This window comes from Miscanthus floridulus, chromosome 3 (assembly GCF_019320115.1).
Source record: "Miscanthus floridulus cultivar M001 chromosome 3, ASM1932011v1, whole genome shotgun sequence".
Taxonomy (NCBI): Eukaryota; Viridiplantae; Streptophyta; class Magnoliopsida; order Poales; family Poaceae; genus Miscanthus; species Miscanthus floridulus.
Genome location: NC_089582.1, coordinates 45,151,469 through 45,158,841, shown reverse-complemented (window position 1 = coordinate 45,158,841; position 7,373 = coordinate 45,151,469). Strand labels below are relative to the sequence as shown.

At 48.4% G+C, this 7,373-nt stretch overlaps 1 pseudogene; it reads left to right on the top strand.

Moving 5' to 3' along the window:
• Window positions 1–4,708: 4,708 nt before the first annotated feature.
• LOC136543650 (uncharacterized) lies at window positions 4,709–6,224 on the top strand (annotated as a pseudogene).
• The last annotated feature ends 1,149 nt before the right edge of the window (window positions 6,225–7,373 follow it).

Here is a 7,373-nt window from a genome sequence, read left to right as displayed (position 1 = left end):
GATGCGTAGATAAGGTTAGTTTCCATGCTCTACTCCTATCCGAGATAGAATTTCGGCAGCACCTCCCCGCTGTTCTCCAGATACACATCCTGTCAAAGAAGAGTGTGTATCCGGAGAACAACAAGGAGGTGATGCCGAAACTTTGTCTCGGATCAGAGTAGACCATGGAAACTAACACATCTACGCATCCGCGGGCTGTCCAAAAAACGTGGACAATCCAAAACAGATACGGTCATAGATATGCAAAGATCTGCATACCTCCAGCCGTATCTCTTTCGAACAGGAGACGTCTAACTGGGTTACATGATCTACGACCATGATATGGAAAGAAGGGTTATACCTAGGGTGGCGGCGGAGTCAGGCTAGCGGGGTCGTGGTGGGTCGGTGCAGTGGCGAGGTGACGCGGTGCAGGCAAACCGGCACGGCGACGGGAACTCCGACTCGGCTCCGACGGGCTCTTCTCTACAAAAATGGAACAAAATACTGTCATTTAAAAAAAATCGGCAGAACCTCCCCTGCACGGTGAGGTTTCCAAAACCTGCAAAAAATAATGGCACGATGGCCGACAAGCACATATGTCTCAAGAGAAGCCATGTAGTTTGGATATCAATCCATGCAGAAGAATATATCCAAGTAGTACCACTACTTCTACTACTACTTTCACTATTGCTACTACTACTACCACTAGTTCTACTACTACTACTACTACCACTATTGCTACAACTACTACCACTAGTTCTACTACTACTACTACCACTACTTCTACTACTACTACCACTAATTCTACTACTACTACTACCACTAGTTGTACTACTACTACCACTACTTCTAATACTACTACTACCACTAGCACTACTAGTACAGCTAATACTACTACAACTATCACTACCACGATAGCAACAAGAGAGAAGGCATACCTGACGGGCGTCGGGGGTAGGGGCAGGCGGCGTCGGGGTCGAAGTCGGGCACGGGCGGTGTCGGGGCGGCCGGTCCATGGGGCGAGGCTGGGAGCAGGGCCGACGGCCGGGGGTAGGGCGCTACCGGGGGCAGGGCGCGGCCGGGGGCAGGGTGCGGGCGCGCTGGCGGTGCGGGCAGCACGGCGGCGCGGGCGAGCGGGTGGTGGCACGTGCGCGTGGCGTGTGTGCGGGGTGTGTGGCCGGCCCAGGCGGGAGGGGTTAAATCCCCCCTTTGCCGAGTGCCCCCGATCTGGCACTCGGCAAAGGGTTTTTTAATTTTTTTTAAAAAAAATTCTTTGCCGAGTGTCCCAGATTTGGCACTCGGCAAAGATTTTTTTTTAAAATACTTTGCCGAGTGCCCCTGACACGGCGCTCGGTAAAGATTTTTTTTTTCGAAATGTCTTTGCCGAGTGCCCCTGTGAAACCACTCAGCAAAGAGGATATTTAAAAAAATCCAAAACCTTCTTTGCCGAGTGCCTTATTCTTGGCACTCGGCAAAGAATCCCTTTGCCGAGTGCCATTCCCCGGCACCCGGCACAGGCTATTGAATTCTGGGTGACGTGGCTTCGTAGAATCGCAGAGAAATCTGTTAGCGGGGATTTCCTATTTAGGTATAGGAGATATGAAAGGCACCCCCACAAATACCTCTCCACATGGTATCATGAGTCTGGGCCTAGGTCCCCTCCACTACTACGAAATCAATATTCAGAGTCGGCCAAAAGTGGTTTCTACACTAGTAGAGAACAGACCTTTGATCCTCGGCCAAAATAGGCTCTAGTCCCAGAATTTTTTTGCCCCCGGGACTAGAAATACCTTTAGTCCCGGTTGGAGGCTCCAACCGGGACTAAAGGTCCCTGCCCAACGGCTACTGCGCTAGACAGAGGTGGCAGGGACCTTTAGTCCCGGTTGGAGCCACCAACTGGGACTAAAGGTATACTTTTACTCCCGGTTGGTGGCTCCAACCGGGAGTAAAGGTCTACTCCCGGGCCGTGGCTGCGCCCGGGGTTAGAAAGTTACCTTTAGTCCCGGTTGGATCCACCAACCGGGACTAAATGTTCTCCCTTTATAAATCGGCCGTCTCCTCCTTCCTCCCTGAGCCCGAGCTCAGCACATTTTGAAGCTCACTGCAGTAGTGTTCTTGCTTCCTCCCTCCCTCCATTGTTCCTCCATCCATTCTTCGATTCTTCCATCGATTTCTTCGATTCCTCCGTCGATTCTTCAGTTGTAAAGGTTACCAATCTCATACTCTCATTTTTCACCATTTTCTTATGCCATTTTGTTCACTATATATATTTACGGTTCTTTATTGTGGTTTTTTTCATTTGTAAGCAATTTGAGCTCAAAATCACTTCAAGCTTGCATATTTACATGAAAGAAGGTTAAAGTATATATAAATATAAACTTAGAAAATAGTTAGAAAATTATAGCAAATCCGTACTAGTTGAACTTGCGGACCGTGTTCAGCTCGGCAAGCATATTCTCTGTCGAGCGGTAACGGACATCAAGGAGGAGCTTTGATTCTACGAGGGAGAGCGACAACGGTCGTGGGAGACCGTGTTCCCTTCCTCGTAGAATGAGAGCTCTTCCTTGACCAAGTACGGTGCCGTCCGATGGAGAAATGCTCGCCGAGATGATCACGTAAGCAAGTTCAACTAGTACGGATGGTTATTTATTCATATGTCCCGATATCGTCGCAGTAGTCTGTCAATCACCGTACTTTTTATTTTAACTTTTTATGAAATGAAAAACTTAGAAAATAGTTAGAAAATTATAGAAAATCTGTACTAGTTGAACTAGCGGACCGTGTTCATGTCGACGAGCATGTTCTCTGCCGAACGGTAACGAACGTCAAGGAGGAGCTTTGATTCTACGAGGGAGAGCGACAACGGTCGTGGAAGACCGTGTTCCCTTCCTCGTAGAATCGGAGCTCTTCCTTGACCAAGTACGGTGCCGTCCGGTGGAGAAATGCTCGCCGAGATGATCACGTAAGCAAGTTCAACTAGTACGGATGGTTATTTATTCATATGTCCCGATATCGTCGCAGTAGTCTGTCAATCACCGTACTTTTTATTTTAACTTTTTATGAAATGAAAAACTTAGAAAATAGTTAGAAAATTATAGAAAATCTGTACTAGTTGAACTAGCGGACCGTGTTCATGTCGACGAGCATGTTCTCTGCCGAATGGTAACGAACGTCAAGGAGGAGCTTTGATTCTACGAGGGAGAGCGACAACGGTCGTGGAAGACCGTGTTCCCTTCCTCGTAGAATCGGAGCTCTTCCTTGACCAAGTACGGTGCCGTCCGGTGGAGAAATGCTCGCCGAGATGATCACGTAAGCAAGTTCAACTAGTACGGATGGTTATTTATTCACACGTCCCGATATCGTTGCAGTAGTCTGTTATGTGTGTACACTCCCATTCTTCTGTTAATTTGCGGAAATATCATGTGAATTACTTACCTGCCGCAGTAAAAGACGAGAACACAATGACCATTAAAAATATCATTGTTTAGAGATCTAGATAATTTTATAGTTTCTTAATTTTATTTGTTTATAAAAGGAGAAATTTATAGTGTATTAAAAAATGAGTATAGAGAGTAGATGGCAACTGCTTCCGGGTCCTCGGCCTCTCATGGGTTTCCAAAGCGACTTCGGCCAGGCCTTCCTCTCATTCCATGCGGCAAGTGTCGTGATGAGACGAAGATTGTGATGTAGTACCGAGTGAAGAAGGAGGGTCCCAACAAGGATCGTATCTTCTACAAGTGTCCGGATCGCAATGTGAGTTATTTTATCGTATTTAATGATTATGGTTAGTTTATACCTATTTTTATGATGGTTGTGATTAAAGTTCTAATTTTTTGTTTTAATTTCAGTGGGATGGCAGTGGACGATGTTCAGGCTTCTACTGGGAGGAAGAGTATGTTGAACTCGTGCAAAAATATCTTGCACAACAGGCAGATACGGCAGCTAATGAGGCAGTGATCCAGCCAAAGAAGCCCAAAGATGTTGCACAATCGGGGGATCTGTCTGTTTTAGTTGAGATTGGTCGCGAAATCCTTGTGCTCCTGAAATGTATTTTAGCTTTAGTTCTTTTAGTGGTAGTTGGGATTGTCTACATTGTAGCGATGCTTTCATAAATTTGTATCTTTTGTGGTGGCACGCATGTTGTATAAATAATTAATTATGATCTAGGTTTTAATATGATATTTATGTCATGTAATGCAGATGAGCCGTCATTGTATGTATAATGCTGATCGCCGCTCCCAAGAGTTCATTGATGGCGTGCATTCTTTGTTACGTGCGGCCGAGGCAAACAAACGCGACGGTTTCATGTGTTGTCCATGTGCCATATGTAAGAATACGGTGGAATATCCTTGCTCAAGGACTCTTCATTCACACTTGTTCAAGTCGGGTTTCATGCCAAACTATATTTGTTGGACAAAGCATGGAGAAACCTTTGTATCAGGTTTGTCTACCACTTTCCCCCCTCTAAGCCTTGGACATCACAGTCTTCTCTTTAAGTTCCCATCTTACCACACGGTGGGATTTTGCCCTCAAGACATGCATATCTATACAAAGGATAGCTGTCCACCATTCATGTCCAAGCAATTCAACCAAAGGTAGGTTCTTCCTCCCATTAATTAAGCTAAATCATTTCCTGTGATCCAAAGTTCATGTATGTAATCTCTCATCGATACTGTTATCTGTTGAATATCGTGAACGGGGAAGGGATATTGTAGATGCTTGAATCCTAATGGTGGAGATTGTCGGTTCTGCAGTTGTTCAGGAGTCAGTTAGCAAAATTCTGTCTGGTCTGCTTCAAAAATATGAGAACTCAACTGCGTTCAAAAACCTTGAGAGGTTAGAGATGGAAGACATCAGGCTGGAGGCTGTTCTTCAGACATCTGATAAGTGGGATATCACTGATACATCCTTGTTGCGTTGGCGTAGGAAGCTTAAGTGTGCTGCTCAAGAGCGCGATGACACGCTGCACCGATGCAGGCAGAGAATCCTAGAAGATGAACACATAGAAAAGGAAGTAAGCAATTCCTCCCTTCCTAAGCGGGTTGTGTTGTGCAAGCTACCAGGTCATTCGTTTCTTCTATCTTTAAGCACGACAACGATGACTTGAATATATCCATTGTTCAAAGATTTGAATGGTTTGCTGATGGTGCTATCGAGTTTCTGAGATTACTAGAGCTTGGTGGCATGCCGGGTGTCACATGCCCTTTGACCCTCTTATTAGGCACCTTTTTGCTGGCAAGATACTACAACATAGAATCATTAGGGCAAACAAATGCCCTTTGTATCTACAGTTGGGTCCATTTATTAGTGCAGAGCATGGAATAGAAGGTAGGCTTTACTTCATGCAGAAAGATCGTAATGTTTTTTGAACGCAATGGCAGGAGCAAAAAGATCGTAATGTGCCGGATGACGATTTTTGCTTTACTGTAACGCTACAGCTTTCGGAGAGTACAGACCTAGTTGGGGTTGCAATTCAGTGCTTACAGCTGTTTGTCCCTCTTTTCATGTCTACGGTTGAAAATATTAGGAAAAGCCTTATGCAACTACCTACTCAAGACTTCTCGTGGGTACCATATGTTGATTCACACCAGAGAAAATTTTGGGACAACACTCACAGATTTGGAGGTCAATGGTTTCGTCCAAACCCATTATGTTGCAAGAAGCATGATAAGCACAACCTTTGTCATAGTAGCAAGCTAGACAAGTCATCTGGATTACCATATGTTTCTCTAGAACCGGTTATTCATGTAGGTCTGTGGTGCCAACTCTCACACTCAGAGTGCGACAAACAGAAGGCGTCACGATCGGAATGTAGAAGTTCTCTGAGAGCTGTAGTCGACTTTGCACCACATTGCTCCTCCGAAGACATGTTGCTTGTGGATAAGTTTCCTGCAATAGCGGCAATCTACAGTGAGGAGCAACACTGTTTGCATACCGTCTTTAGCTTGGGACAACTTGAGGAGATCATGCTTCCAAAAGCAATAGATTACTTCTGCCAGAATGAGGAAGCTACAGTCTACCAAATGCTTTGGAAGTCTAGGCATGGCAATGCATACATTCAGGTTGAGAGAGCAAGCATGTCCATGCCAAGCGCACGGCAAACGTTTCATGGAGCTAAGACAAGGAAGCTGCAGCAAGGACAGAATGAGGAGTTGGACTTTATAATCCGCAGCTTCCAAATAAAAGAGGCGCGCACACTTATGGCCGTGGACGTACGGTTCATCACAATTGTAGCACAACCCTAGCTTGCGGCGTTCTGACATCTCCGCCGGGGTGAGGAACTTGAAGGCCCGCGCCGGAGGTTGTGAGGACGAGGCAGCCTGTGACGATGCACCTCCGGGAGGAGGCAAGGCCGGCTGTCCCTGGCCCGTGCGGCGAGACGGTCTGTTCGACGGGGCTGGAAGAGCAAGTTTCGATGGCGTGTTGCGGCGCTCATAGGCCCGTGCTAGGCGCATGGCGCGGTGCAGATCCTGGGGCTCATGAAGCTCAACGTCGACGCGGATGTATTCAGGGAGCCCCCCTGTGAACAGCTGCGCTTGTTGGACCGGATCCAAGCGGCCGACATGCGCTAACCGCGCCTGGAACGCCGACATGTAGGAGTCGACGTTGGTGGTGAAGGGAAGGCGAGCGAGGTCCGCCAGGTGGTTGGTGGACAAGGCCGGCCCGAACCGCTGATGACATAGAAGCCGGAAGGCGTCCCATGACGGCCGGCCAGTGTCGCGCTCCATGATGTAGTACCACTGTTGAGCATCGCCGGTCATGTGAAACGAAGCTAGCCAGACTTTGTCCGCCTCCCGGGTGAGCTGGCCGCGGAAGAACGCCTCGCAGCGGTTCAGCCAACCAAGAGGGTCTTCTTTGCCGTCATAAGTAGGAAAAGTAAGCTTGTGGAATTTGGGAACTTCAGCGCTCTCCCCATGGTCTTCATGAACAGGATGCGGATGTGGCCGGTGCGGTGGTGTATGTACCACAGTAGCGGAGGACATGACGGCGCCGTTCAGGATGGCCGACATCGACGGCAGTGGCAACGACGAATGCGGGAACGGGATAGATTGGATCGGCAGGCCCGTCACCGGTGGCTGCGATACCGCGACGCTGGAAGTAGCAGTCGGCGCGCCGGATGATGGATGCACCGACTCGGCCGATGAGAGTGACGGCGAAGGCAAAATCTCCGAGATCACCGGGCCGGACGCCGGAATCCCGCCGTACCCCGGCATGCCAAGGAGTAGAGGCTGGGAGTATGGAAGGGGTGGTGTCGCCGATGGACCGGGGCGGCCTTCGACGGCCGTCAATCGCAGAGAGACCTCCCCCAGCTGACGCTGCATGCCTTGCACAGTGAGGGTCAGCACGGCGAGGCTGTCCTCGACGGAGGGCTTGGGAGGGGCAGGCGGTGGTTG